The sequence below is a fragment of the Pseudophryne corroboree genome, chromosome 1 (genome assembly GCF_028390025.1).
Source record: "Pseudophryne corroboree isolate aPseCor3 chromosome 1, aPseCor3.hap2, whole genome shotgun sequence".
Lineage (NCBI taxonomy): Eukaryota > Metazoa > Chordata > Amphibia > Anura > Myobatrachidae > Pseudophryne > Pseudophryne corroboree.
Genome location: NC_086444.1, coordinates 720,970,090 through 720,986,265, shown reverse-complemented (window position 1 = coordinate 720,986,265; position 16,176 = coordinate 720,970,090).

The window sequence follows — 16,176 nt, the reverse complement described above, 5'->3', positions numbered from 1 at the left end:
AAGTAACCTCGTACGCCGATTGCTGACAAGGTGAGCGGCTGCACTAAACACTCTTTCGGAGTACACACTGGAGGGAGGGCAACTTAGGTAGAATAAAGCCAGTTTGTGCAAGGGCCTCCAAATTGCCTCTTTTTCCTGCCAGTATACGTACGGACTGTCTGACGTGCCTACTTGGATGCCGTCACTCATATAATCCTCCACCATTCTTTCAATGGTGACAGAATCATATGAAGTGACAGTAGACGACATGTCAGTAATCGTTGGCAGTTCATTCAGTCCGGACCAGATGTCAGCACTCGCTCCAGACTGCCCTGCATCACCGCCAGCGGGTGGGCTCGGAATTCTTAGCCTTTTCCTCGCACCCCCAGTTGCGGGAGAATGTGAAGGAGGAGATGTTGACGGGTCACGTTCCGCTTGACTTGACAATTTTCTCACCAGCAGGTCTTTGAACCTCTGCAGACTTGTGTCTGCCGGAAAGAGAGATACAACGTAGGTTTTAAATCTAGGATCGAGCACGGTGGCCAAAATGTAGTGCTCTGATTTCAACAGATTGACCACCCGTGAATCCTGGTTAAGCGAATTAAGGGCTCCATCCACAAGTCCCACATGCCTAGCGGAATTGCTCTGTTTTAGCTCCTCCTTCAATGTCTCCAGCTTCTTCTGCAAAAGCCTGATGAGGGGAATGACCTGACTCAGGCTGGCAGTGTCTGAACTGACTTCACGTGTGGCAAGTTCAAAGGGTTGCAGAACCTTGCACAACGTTGAAATCATTCTCCACTACGCTTGAGTCAGGTGCATTCCCCCTCTTTTACATATATCGTGGGCAGATGTATAGGCTTGAATGGCCTTTTGCTGCTCCTCCATCCTCTGAAGCATATAGAGGGTTGAATTCCACCTCGTTACGACCTCTTGCTTCAGATGATGGCAGGGCAGGTTCAGGAATGTTTGGTGGTGCTCCAGTCTTCTGTACGCGGTGGCTGAATGCCGAAAGTGGCCCGCAATTCTTCGGGCCACCGACAGCATCTCTTGCACGCCCCTGTCGTTTTTTAAATAATTCTGCACCACCAAATTCAATGTATGTGCAAAACATGGGACGTGCTGGAATTTGCCCAGATGTAATGCACGCAAAATATTGCTGGCGTTGTCCGATGTCACAAATACCCAGGAGAGTCCAATTGGGGTAAGCCATTCTGCGATGATCTTCCTCAGTTTCCGTAAGAGGTTGTCAGCTGTGTGCCTATTCTGGAAAGCGGTGATACAAAGCGTAGCCTGCCTAGGAACGAGTTGGCGTTTGCGAGATGCTGCTACTGGTGCCGCCGCTGCTGTTCTTGCTGCGGGAGGCAATACATCTACCCAGTGGGCTGTCACAGTCATATAGTCCTGAGTCTGCCCTGCTCCACTTGTCCACATGTCCGTGGTTAAGTGGACATTGGGTACAACTGCATTTTTTAGGACACTGGTGAGTCTTTTTCTGAGGTCTGTGTACATTTTCGGTATCGCCTGCCTAGAGAAATGGAACCTAGATGGTATTTGGTACCGGGGACACAGTACCTCAATCAAGTCTCTAGTTGGCTCTGAATTAACGGTGGATACCGGAACCACGTTTCTCACCGCCCAGGCTGCCAAGGCCTGAGTTATATGCTTTGCAGCAGGATGACTGCTGTGATATTTCATCTTCCACGCAAAGGACTGTTGGACAGTCAATTGCTTAATGGAAGTAGTACAAGTGGTCTTCCGACTTCCCCTCTGGGATGACGATCGACTCCCAGCAGCAACAACAGCAGCGCCAGCAGCAGTAGGCGTTACACTCAAGGATGCATCGGAGGAATCCCAGGCAGGAGAGGACTCGTCAGACTTGCCAGTGACATGGCCTGCAGGACTATTGGCTTTCCTGGGTAAGGAGGAAATTGACACTGAGGGAGTTGGTGGTGTGGTTTGCAGGAGCTTGGTTACAAGAGGAAGGGATTTAGTGGTCAGTGGACTGCTTCCGCTGTCACCCAAAGTTTTTGAACTTGTCACTGACTTATGATGAATGCGCTGCAGGTGACGTATAAGGGAGGATGTTCCGAGGTGGTTAACGTCCTTACCCCTACTTATTACAGCTTGACAAAGGCAACACACTGCTTGACACCTGTTGTCCGCATTTGTGTTGAAATAATTCCACACCGAAGAGCTGATTTTTTTTGTATTTTGACCAGGCATGTCAATGGCCATATTCGTCCCACGGACAACAGGTGTCTCCCCGGGTGCCTGACTTAAACAAACCACCTCACCATCAGAATCCTCCTTGTCAATTTCCTCCCCAGCGCCAGCAACACCCATATCCTCATCCTGGTGTACTTCAACAGTGACATCTTCAATTTAACTATCAGGAACTGGACTGCGGGTGCTCCTTCCAGCACTTGCAGGGGGCGTGCAAATGGTGGAAGGCGCAAGCTCTTCCCATCCAGTGTTGGGAAGGTCAGGCATCGCAACCGACACAATTGGACTCTGCTTGGGTATTTGTGATTTAGAAGAACGCACAGTTCTTTGCTGTGCTTTTGCCAGCTTAAGTCTTTTCATTTTTCTAGCGAGAGGATGAGTGCTTCCATCCTCATGTGAAGCTGAACCACTAGCCATGAACATAGGCCAGGGCCTCAGCCGTTCCTTGCCACTCCGTGTCGTAAATGGCATATTGGCAAGTTTACGCTTCTCCTCAGACGCTTTTAATTTTGATTTTTGGGTCATTTTACTGAACTTTTGTTTTTTGGATTTTACATGCTCTCTACTATGACATTGGGCATCGGCCTTGGCAGACGACGTTGATGGCATTTCATCGTCTCGGCCATGACTAGTGGCAGCAGCTTCATCACGAGGTGGAAGTGGATCTTGATCTTTCCCTATTTTAACCTCCACATTTTTGTTCTCCATTTTTTAATGCGTGGAATTATATGCCAGTATCAATAGCAATGGCCTACTACTATATATACTGCGCACAACTGAAAAGCACCACAGATATGGATGGATAGTATACTTGACGACACAGAGGTAGGTAGAGCAGTGGCCTTCCGTACCGTACTGCTATATATACTGGTGGTCACTGTGTCAGCAAACTGCAAAACTAAAATGCACCACAGGTATAGAATGTAGATGGATAGTATACTTAATGACGACACAGAGGTAGGTACAGCAGTGGCCTTCCGTACCGTACTGCTATATATAGTATACCGGTGGTCACTGTGTCAGCAAACTGCAAAACTAAAATGCACCACAGGTATAGAATGAAGATGGATAGTGTATTTAATGACAACACAGAGGTAGGTACAGCAGTGGCCTTCCGTACTGCTATATATAGTATACTGGTGGTCACTGTGTCAGCAAACTGCAAAACTAAAATGCACCACAGGTATAGAATGTAGATGGATAGTATACTTAATGACGACACAGAGGTAGGTACAGCAGTGGCCTTCCGTACTGCTATATATAGTATACTGGTGATCACTGTGTCAGCAAACTGCAAAACTAAAATGCACCACAGGTATAGAATGTAGATGGATAGTATACTTAATGATGACACAGAGGTAGGTACAGCAGTGGCCTTCCGTACTGCTATATATATTATACTGGTGGTCACTGTGTCAGCAAACTGCAAAACTAAAATGCACCACAGGTATAGAATGTAGATGGATAGTATACTTAATGATGACACAGAGGTAGGTACAGCAGTGGCCTTCCGTACTGCTATATATAGTATACTGGTGGTCACTGTGTCAGCAAACTGCAAAACTAAAATGCACCACAGGTATAGAATGTAGATGGATAGTATACTTAATGACGACACAGAGGTAGGTACAGCAGTGGCCTTCCGTACTGCTATATATAGTATACTGGTGGTCACTGTGTCAGCAAACTGCAAAACTAAAATGCACCACAGGTATAGAATGTAGATAGATAGTATACTTAATGACGACACAGAGGTAGGTACAGCAGTGGCCTTCCGTACTGCTATATATAGTATACTGGTGGTCACTGTGTCAGCAAACTGCAAAACTAAAATGCACCACAGGTATAGAATGTAGATGGATAGTATACTTAATGATGACACAGAGGTAGGTACAGCAGTGGCCTTCTGTACTGCTATATATAGTATACTGGTGGTCACTGTGTCAGCAAACTGCAAAACTAAAATGCACCACAGGTATAGAATGTAGATGGATAGTATACTTAATGACGACACAGAGGTAGGTACAGCAGTGGCCTTCCCTACTGCTATATATAGTATACTGGTGGTCACTGTGTCAGCAAACTGCAAAACTAAAATGCACCACAGGTATAGAATGTAGATGGATAGTATACTTAATGACGACACAGAGGTAGGTACAGCAGTGGCCTTCCGTACTGCTATATATAGTATACTGGTGGTCACTGTGTCAGCAAACTGCAAAACTAAAATGCACCACAGGTATAGAATGTAGATAGATAGTATACTTAATGACGACACAGAGGTAGGTACAGCAGTGGCCTTCCGTACTGCTATATATAGTATACTGGTGGTTACTGTGTCAGCAAACTGCAAAACTAAAATGCACCACAGGTATAGAATGTAGATGGATAGTATACTTAATGACGACACAGAGGTAGGTACAGCAGTGGCCTTCCGTACTGCTATATATAGTATACTGGTGGTCACTGTGTCAGCAAACTGCAAAACTAAAATGCACCACAGGTATAGAATGTAGATGGATAGTATACTTAATGACGACACAGAGGTAGGTACAGCAGTGGCCTTCCGTACTGCTATATAGAGTATACTGGTGGTCACTCTGTCAGCAAACTGCAAAACTAAAATGCACCACAGGTATAGAATGTAGATGGATAGTATACTTAATGACGACACAGAGGTAGGTACAGCAGTGGCCTTCCATACTGCTATATATAGTATACTGGTGGTCACTGTGTCAGCAAACTGCAAAACTAAAATGCACCACAGGTATAGAATGTAGATGGATAGTATACTTAATGACGACACAGAGGTAGGTACAGCAGTGGCCTTCCGTACTGCTATATATAGTATACTGGTGGTCACTGTGTCAGCAAACTGCAAAACTAAAATGCACCACAGGTATAGAATGTAGATGGATAGTATACTTAATGACGACACAGAGGTAGGTACAGCAGTGGCCTTCCGTACTGCTATATATAGTATACTGGTGGTCACTGTGTCAGCAAACTGCAAAACTAAAATGCACCACAGGTATAGAATGTAGATAGATAGTATACTTAATGACGACACAGAGGTAGGTACAGCAGTGGCCTTCCGTACTGCTATATATAGTATACTGGTGGTTACTGTGTCAGCAAACTGCAAAACTAAAATGCACCACAGGTATAGAATGTAGATGGATAGTATACTTAATGACGACACAGAGGTAGGTACAGCAGTGGCCTTCCGTACTGCTATATATAGTATACTGGTGGTCACTGTGTCAGCAAACTGCAAAACTAAAATGCACCACAGGTATAGAATGTAGATGGATAGTATACTTAATGACGACACAGAGGTAGGTACAGCAGTGGCCTTCCGTACTGCTATATAGAGTATACTGGTGGTCACTGTGTCAGCAAACTGCAAAACTAAAATGCACCACAGGTATAGAATGTAGATGGATAGTATACTTAATGATGACACAGAGGTAGGTACAGCAGTGGCCTTCCATACTGCTATATATAGTATACTGGTGGTCACTGTGTCAGCAAACTGCAAAACTAAAATGCACCACAGGTATAGAATGTAGATGGATAGTATACTTAATGACGACACAGAGGTAGGTACAGCAGTGGCCTTCCGTACTGCTATATAGAGTATACTGGTGGTCACTGGGTCAGAAAACTGCAAAACTAAAATGCACCACAGGTATAGAATGTAGATGGATAGTATACTTAATGACGACACAGAGGTAGGTACAGCAGTGGCCTTCCGTACTGCTATATATAGTATACTGGTGGTCACTGTGTCAGCAAACTGGAAAACTAAAATGCACCACAGGTATAGAATGTAGATGGATAGTATACTTAATGACGACACAGAGGTAGGTACAGCAGTGGCCTTCCGTACTGCTATATATAGTATACTGGTGGTCACTGTGTCAGCAAACTGCAAAACTAAAATGCACCACAGGTATAGAATGTAGATGGATAGTATACTTAATGACGACACAGAGGTAGGTACAGCAGTGGCCTTCCGTACTGCTATATATAGTATACTGGTGGTCACTGTGTCAGCAAACTGCAAAACTAAAATGCACCACAGGTATAGAATGTAGATGGATAGTATACTTAATGACAACACAGAGGTAGGTACAGCAGTGGCCTTCTGTACTGCTATATATAGTATATTGGTGGTCACTGTGTCAGCAAACTGCAAAACTAAAATGCACCACAGGTATAGAATGTAGATGGATAGTATACTTAATGATGACACAGAGGTAGGTACAGCAGTGGCCTTCCGTACTGCTGTATATAGTATACTGGTGGTCACTGTGTCAGCAAACTGCAAAACTAAAATGCACCACAGGTAAGAATGTAGATGGATAGTATACTTAATGACGACACAGAGGTAGGTACAGCAGTGGCCCTCCCTACTGCTATATATAGTATACTGGTGGTCACTGTGTCAGCAAACTGAAAAACTAAAATGCACCACAGGTATAGAATGTAGATGGATAGTATACTTAATGACGACACAGAGGTAGGTACAGCAGTGGCCTTCCGTACTGCTATATATATTATCCTGTTGGTCACTGTGTCAGCAAACTGCAAAACTAAAATGCACCACAGGTATAGAATGTAGATGGATAGTATACTTAATGACGACACAGAGGTAGGTACAGCAGTGGCCTTCCGTACTGCTAATATAGTATACTGGTGGTCACTGTGTCAGCAAACTGCAAAACTAAAATGCACCACAGGTATAGAATGTAGATGGATAGTATACTTAATGATGACACAGAGGTAGGTACAGCAGTGGCCTTCCGTACTGCTATATATAGTATACTGGTGGTCACTGTGTCAGCAAACTGCAAAACTAAAATGCACCACAGGTATAGAATGTAGATGGATAGTATACTTAATGACGACACAGAGGTAGGTACAGCAGTGGCCTTCCGTACTGCTATATATAGTATACTGGTGGTCACTGTGTCAGCAAACTGCAAAACTAAAATGCACCACAGGTATAGAATGTAGATGGATAGTATACTTAATGACGACACAGAGGTAGGTACAGCAGTGGCCTTCCGTACTGCTATATATAGTATACCGGTGGTCACTGTGTCAGCAAACTGCAAAACTAAAATGCACCACAGGTATAGAATGTAGATGGATAGTATACTTAATGACGACACAGAGGTAGGTACAGCAGTGGCCTTCCGTACTGCTATATATAGTATACTGGTGGTCACTGTGTCAGCAAACTGCAAAACTAAAATGCACCACAGGTATAGAATGTAGATGGATAGTATACTTAATGATGACAGAAAGGTAGGTACAGCAGTGGCCTTCCGTACTGCTATATATAGTATACTGGTGGTCACTGTGTCAGCAAACTGCAAAACTAAAATGCACCACAGGTATAGAATGTAGATGGATAGTATACTTAATGACGACACAGAGGTAGGTACAGCAGTGGCCTTCCGTACTGCTATATATAGTATACTGGTGGTCACTGTGTCAGCAAACTGCAAAACTAAAATGCACCACAGGTATAGAATGTAGATAGATAGTATACTTAATGACGACACAGAGGTAGGTACAGCAGTGGCCTTCCGTACTGCTATATATAGTATACTGGTGGTTACTGTGTCAGCAAACTGCAAAACTAAAATGCACCACAGGTATAGAATGTAGATGGATAGTATACTTAATGACGACACAGAAGTAGGTACAGCAGTGGCCTTCCGTACTGCTATATAGAGTATACTGGTGGTCACTGTGTCAGCAAACTGCAAAACTAAAATGCACCACAGGTATAGAATGTAGATGGATAGTATACTTAATGATGACACAGAGGTAGGTACAGCAGTGGCCTTCCATACTGCTATATATAGTATACTGGTGGTCCCTGTGTCAGCAAACTGCAAAACTAAAATGCACCACAGGTATAGAATGTAGATGGATAGTATACTTAATGACGACACAGAGGTAGGTACAGCAGTGGCCTTCCGTACTGCTATATATAGTATACTGGTGGTCACTGTGTCAGCAAACTGCAAAACTATAATGCACCACAGGTATAGAATGTAGATAGATAGTATACTTAATGACGACACAGAGGTAGGTACAGCAGTGGCCTTCCGTACTGCTATATATAGTATACTGGTGGTCACTGTGTCAGCAAACTGCAAAACTAAAATGCACCACAGGTATAGAATGTAGATGGATAGTATACTTAATGATGACACAAAGGTAGGTACAGCAGTGGCCTTCCGTACTGCTATATATAGTATAATGGTGGTCACTGTGTCAGCAAACTGCAAAACTAAAATGCACCACAGGTATAGAATGTAGATGGACAGTATACTTAATGACGACACAGAGGTAGGTACAGCAGTGGCCTTCCCTACTGCTATATATAGTATACTGGTGGTCACTGTGTCAGCAAACTGCAAAACTAAAATGCACCACAGGTATAGAATGTAGATGGATAGTATACTTAATGACGACACAGAGGTAGGTACAGCAGTGGCCTTCCGTACTGCTATATATAGTATACTGGTGGTCACTGTGTCAGCAAACTGCAAAACTAAAATGCACCACAGGTATAGAATGTAGATAGATAGTATACTTAATGACGACACAGAGGTAGGTACAGCAGTGGCCTTCCGTACTGCTATATATAGTATACTGGTGGTTACTGTGTCAGCAAACTGCAAAACTAAAATGCACCACAGGTATAGAATGTAGATGGATAGTATACTTAATGACGACACAGAGGTAGGTACAGCAGTGGCCTTCCGTACTGCTATATATAGTATACTGGTGGTCACTGTGTCAGCAAACTGCAAAACTAAAATGCACCACAGGTATAGAATGTAGATGGATAGTATACTTAATGATGACAGAAAGGTAGGTACAGCAGTGGCCTTCCGTACTGCTATATATAGTATACTGGTGGTCACTGTGTCAGCAAACTGCAAAACTAAAATGCACCACAGGTATAGAATGTAGATGGATAGTATACTTAATGACGACACAGAGGTAGGTACAGCAGTGGCCTTCCGTACTGCTATATATAGTATACTGGTGGTCACTGTGTCAGCAAACTGCAAAACTAAAATGCACCACAGGTATAGAATGTAGATAGATAGTATACTTAATGACGACACAGAGGTAGGTACAGCAGTGGCCTTCCGTACTGCTATATATAGTATACTGGTGGTTACTGTGTCAGCAAACTGCAAAACTAAAATGCACCACAGGTATAGAATGTAGATGGATAGTATACTTAATGACGACACAGAAGTAGGTACAGCAGTGGCCTTCCGTACTGCTATATAGAGTATACTGGTGGTCACTGTGTCAGCAAACTGCAAAACTAAAATGCACCACAGGTATAGAATGTAGATGGATAGTATACTTAATGATGACACAGAGGTAGGTACAGCAGTGGCCTTCCATACTGCTATATATAGTATACTGGTGGTCCCTGTGTCAGCAAACTGCAAAACTAAAATGCACCACAGGTATAGAATGTAGATGGATAGTATACTTAATGACGACACAGAGGTAGGTACAGCAGTGGCCTTCCGTACTGCTATATATAGTATACTGGTGGTCACTGTGTCAGCAAACTGCAAAACTAAAATGCACCACAGGTATAGAATGTAGATAGATAGTATACTTAATGACGACACAGAGGTAGGTACAGCAGTGGCCTTCCGTACAGCTATATATAGTATACTGGTGGTCACTGTGTCAGCAAACTGCAAAATTAAAATGCACCACAGGTATAGAATGTAGATGGATAGTATACTTAATGATGACACAAAGGTAGGTACAGCAGTGGCCTTCCGTACTGCTATATATAGTATAATGGTGGTCACTGTGTCAGCAAACTGCAAAACTAAAATGCACCACAGGTATAGAATGTAGATGGACAGTATACTTAATGACGACACAGAGGTAGGTACAGCAGTGGCCTTCCCTACTGCTATATATAGTATACTGGTGGTCACTGTGTCAGCAAACTGCAAAACTAAAATGCACCACAGGTATAGAATGTAGATGGATAGTATACTTAATGACGACACAGAGGTAGGTACAGCAGTGGCCTTCCGTACTGCTATATATAGTATACTGGTGGTCACTGTGTCAGCAAACTGCAAAACTAAAATGCACCACAGGTATAGAATGTAGATAGATAGTATACTTAATGACGACACAGAGGTAGGTACAGCAGTGGCCTTCCGTACTGCTATATATAGTATACTGGTGGTTACTGTGTCAGCAAACTGCAAAACTAAAATGCACCACAGGTATAGAATGTAGATGGATAGTATACTTAATGACGACACAGAGGTAGGTACAGCAGTGGCCTTCCGTACTGCTATATATAGTATACTGGTGGTCACTGTGTCAGCAAACTGCAAAACTAAAATGCACCACAGGTATAGAATGTAGATGGATAGTATACTTAATGACGACACAGAGGTAGGTACAGCAGTGGCCTTCCGTACTGCTATATATAGTATACTGGTAGTTACTGTGTCAGCAAACTGCAAAACTAAAATGCACCACAGGTATAGAATGTAGATGGATAGTATACTTAATGACGACACAGAAGTAGGTACAGCAGTGGCCTTCCGTACTGCTATATAGAGTATACTGGTGGTCACTGTGTCAGCAAACTGCAAAACTAAAATGCACCACAGGTATAGAATGTAGATGGATAGTATACTTAATGATGACACAGAGGTAGGTACAGCAGTGGCCTTCCATACTGCTATATATAGTATACTGGTGGTCCCTGTGTCAGCAAACTGCAAAACTAAAATGCACCACAGGTATAGAATGTAGATGGATAGTATACTTAATGACGACACAGAGGTAGGTACAGCAGTGGCCTTCCGTACTGCTATATATAGTATACTGGTGGTCACTGTGTCAGCAAACTGCAAAACTATAATGCACCACAGGTATAGAATGTAGATAGATAGTATACTTAATGACGACACAGAGGTAGGTACAGCAGTGGCCTTCCGTACTGCTATATATAGTATACTGGTGGTCACTGTGTCAGCAAACTGCAAAACTAAAATGCACCACAGGTATAGAATGTAGATGGATAGTATACTTAATGATGACACAAAGGTAGGTACAGCAGTGGCCTTCCGTACTGCTATATATAGTATAATGGTGGTCACTGTGTCAGCAAACTGCAAAACTAAAATGCACCACAGGTATAGAATGTAGATGGACAGTATACTTAATGACGACACAGAGGTAGGTACAGCAGTGGCCTTCCCTACTGCTATATATAGTATACTGGTGGTCACTGTGTCAGCAAACTGCAAAACTAAAATGCACCACAGGTATAGAATGTAGATGGATAGTATACTTAATGACGACACAGAGGTAGGTACAGCAGTGGCCTTCCGTACTGCTATATATAGTATACTGGTGGTCACTGTGTCAGCAAACTGCAAAACTAAAATGCACCACAGGTATAGAATGTAGATAGATAGTATACTTAATGACGACACAGAGGTAGGTACAGCAGTGGCCTTCCGTACTGCTATATATAGTATACTGGTGGTTACTGTGTCAGCAAACTGCAAAACTAAAATGCACCACAGGTATAGAATGTAGATGGATAGTATACTTAATGACGACACAGAGGTAGGTACAGCAGTGGCCTTCCGTACTGCTATATATAGTATACTGGTGGTCACTGTGTCAGCAAACTGCAAAACTAAAATGCACCACAGGTATAGAATGTAGATGGATAGTATACTTAATGATGACAGAAAGGTAGGTACAGCAGTGGCCTTCCGTACTGCTATATATAGTATACTGGTGGTCACTGTGTCAGCAAACTGCAAAACTAAAATGCACCACAGGTATAGAATGTAGATGGATAGTATACTTAATGACGACACAGAGGTAGGTACAGCAGTGGCCTTCCGTACTGCTATATATAGTATACTGGTGGTCACTGTGTCAGCAAACTGCAAAACTAAAATGCACCACAGGTATAGAATGTAGATAGATAGTATACTTAATGACGACACAGAGGTAGGTACAGCAGTGGCCTTCCGTACTGCTATATATAGTATACTGGTGGTTACTGTGTCAGCAAACTGCAAAACTAAAATGCACCACAGGTATAGAATGTAGATGGATAGTATACTTAATGACGACACAGAAGTAGGTACAGCAGTGGCCTTCCGTACTGCTATATAGAGTATACTGGTGGTCACTGTGTCAGCAAACTGCAAAACTAAAATGCACCACAGGTATAGAATGTAGATGGATAGTATACTTAATGATGACACAGAGGTAGGTACAGCAGTGGCCTTCCATACTGCTATATATAGTATACTGGTGGTCACTGTGTCAGCAAACTGCAAAACTAAAATGCACCACAGGTATAGAATGTAGATGGATAGTATACTTAATGACGACACAGAGGTAGGTACAGCAGTGGCCTTCCGTACTGCTATATATAGTATACTGGTGGTCACTGTGTCAGCAAACTGCAAAACTAAAATGCACCACAGGTATAGAATGTAGATAGATAGTATACTTAATGACGACACAGAGGTAGGTACAGCAGTGGCCTTCCGTACTGCTATATATAGTATACTGGTGGTCACTGTGTCAGCAAACTGCAAAACTAAAATGCACCACAGGTATAGAATGTAGATGGATAGTATACTTAATGATGACACAAAGGTAGGTACAGCAGTGGCCTTCCGTACTGCTATATATAGTATAATGGTGGTCACTGTGTCAGCAAACTGCAAAACTAAAATGCACCACAGGTATAGAATGTAGATGGACAGTATACTTAATGACGACACAGAGGTAGGTACAGCAGTGGCCTTCCCTACTGCTATATATAGTATACTGGTGGTCACTGTGTCAGCAAACTGCAAAACTAAAATGCACCACAGGTATAGAATGTAGATGGATAGTATACTTAATGACGACACAGAGGTAGGTACAGCAGTGGCCTTCCGTACTGCTATATATAGTATACTGGTGGTCACTGTGTCAGCAAACTGCAAAACTAAAATGCACCACAGGTATAGAATGTAGATAGATAGTATACTTAATGACGACACAGAGGTAGGTACAGCAGTGGCCTTCCGTACTGCTATATATAGTATACTGGTGGTTACTGTGTCAGCAAACTGCAAAACTAAAATGCACCACAGGTATAGAATGTAGATGGATAGTATACTTAATGACGACACAGAGGTAGGTACAGCAGTGGCCTTCCGTACTGCTATATATAGTATACTGGTGGTCACTGTGTCAGCAAACTGCAAAACTAAAATGCACCACAGGTATAGAATGTAGATGGATAGTATACTTAATGACGACACAGAGGTAGGTACAGCAGTGGCCTTCCGTACTGCTATATATAGTATACTGGTGGTCACTGTGTCAGCAAACTGCAAAACTAAAATGCACCACAGGTATAGAATGTAGATGGACAGTATACTTAATGACGACACAGAGGTAGGTACAGCAGTGGCCTTCCCTACTGCTATATATAGTATACTGGTGGTCACTGTGTCAGCAAACTGCAAAACTAAAATGCACCACAGGTATAGAATGTAGATGGATAGTATACTTAATGACGACACAGAGGTAGGTACAGCAGTGGCCTTCCGTACTGCTATATATAGTATACTGGTGGTCACTGTGTCAGCAAACTGCAAAACTAAAATGCACCACAGGTATAGAATGTAGATAGATAGTATACTTAATGACGACACAGAGGTAGGTACAGCAGTGGCCTTCCGTACTGCTATATATAGTATACTGGTGGTTACTGTGTCAGCAAACTGCAAAACTAAAATGCACCACAGGTATAGAATGTAGATGGATAGTATACTTAATGACGACACAGAGGTAGGTACAGCAGTGGCCTTCCGTACTGCTATATATAGTATACTGGTGGTCACTGTGTCAGCAAACTGCAAAACTAAAATGCACCACAGGTATAGAATGTAGATGGATAGTATACTTAATGACGACACAGAGGTAGGTACAGCAGTGGCCTTCCGTACTGCTATATATAGTATACTGGTGGTCACTGTGTCAGCAAACTGCAAAACTAAAATGCACCACAGGTATAGAATGTAGATGGATAGTATACTTAATGACGACACAGAGGTAGGTACAGCAGTGGCCTTCCATACTGCTATATATAGTATACTGGTGGTCACTGTGTCAGCAAACTGCAAAACTAAAATGCACCACAGGTATAGAATGTAGATGGATAGTATACTTAATGATGACACAGAGGTAGGTACAGCAGTGGCCTTCCGTACTGCTATATATAGTATACTGGTGGTCACTGTGTCAGCAAACTGCAAAACTAAAATGCACCACAGGTATAGAATGTAGATGGATAGTATACTTAATGATGACACAGAGGTAGGTACAGCAGTGGCCTTCCGTACTGCTATATATAGTATACTGGTGGTCACTGTGTCAGCAAACTGCAAAACTAAAATGCACCACAGGTATAGAATGTAGATGGATAGTATACTTAATGACGACACAGAGGTAGGTACAGCAGTGGCCTTCCGTACTGCTATATATAGTATACTGGTGGTCACTGTGTCAGCAAACTGCAAAACTAAAATGCACCACAGGTATAGAATGTAGATGGATAGTATACTTAATGACGACACAGAGGTAGGTACAGCAGTGGCCTTCCGTACTGCTATATATAGTATACTGGTGGTCACTGTGTCAGCAAACTGCAAAACTAAAATGCACCACAGGTATAGAATGTAGATGGATAGTATACTTAATGATGACACAGAGGTAGGTACAGCAGTGGCCTTCCGTACTGCTATATATAGTATACTGGTGGTCACTGTGTCAGCAAACTGCAAAACTAAAATGCACCACAGGTATAGAATGTAGATGGATAGTATACTTAATGATGACACAGAGGTAGGTACAGCAGTGGCCTTCCGTACTGCTATATATAGTATACTGGTGGTCACTGTGTCAGCAAACTGCAAAACTAAAATGCACCACAGGTATAGAATGTAGATAGATAGTATACTTAATGACGACACAGAGGTAGGTACAGCAGTGGCCTTCCGTACTGCTATATATAGTATACTGGTGGTTACTGTGTCAGCAAACTGCAAAACTAAAATGCACCACAGGTATAGAATGTAGATGGATAGTATACTTAATGACGACACAGAAGTAGGTACAGCAGTGGCCTTCCGTACTGCTATATAGAGTATACTGGTGGTCACTGTGTCAGCAAACTGCAAAACTAAAATGCACCACAGGTATAGAATGTAGATGGATAGTATACTTAATGATGACACAGAGGTAGGTACAGCAGTGGCCTTCCATACTGCTATATATAGTATACTGGTGGTCCCTGTGTCAGCAAACTGCAAAACTAAAATGCACCACAGGTATAGAATGTAGATGGATAGTATACTTAATGACGACACAGAGGTAGGTACAGCAGTGGCCTTCCGTACTGCTATATATAGTATACTGGTGGTCACTGTGTCAGCAAACTGCAAAACTAAAATGCACCACAGGTATAGAATGTAGATAGATAGTATACTTAATGACGACACAGAGGTAGGTACAGCAGTGGCCTTCCGTACTGCTATATATAGTATACTGGTGGTCACTGTGTCAGCAAACTGCAAAACTAAAATGCACCACAGGTATAGAATGTAGATGGATAGTATACTTAATGATGACACAAAGGTAGGTACAGCAGTGGCCTTCCGTACTGCTATATATAGTATAATGGTGGTCACTGTGTCAGCAAACTGCAAAACTAAAATGCACCACAGGTATAGAATGTAGATGGACAGTATACTTAATGACGACACAGAGGTAGGTACAGCAGTGGCCTTCCCTACTGCTATATATAGTATACTGGTGGTCACTGTGTCAGCAAACTGCAAAACTAAA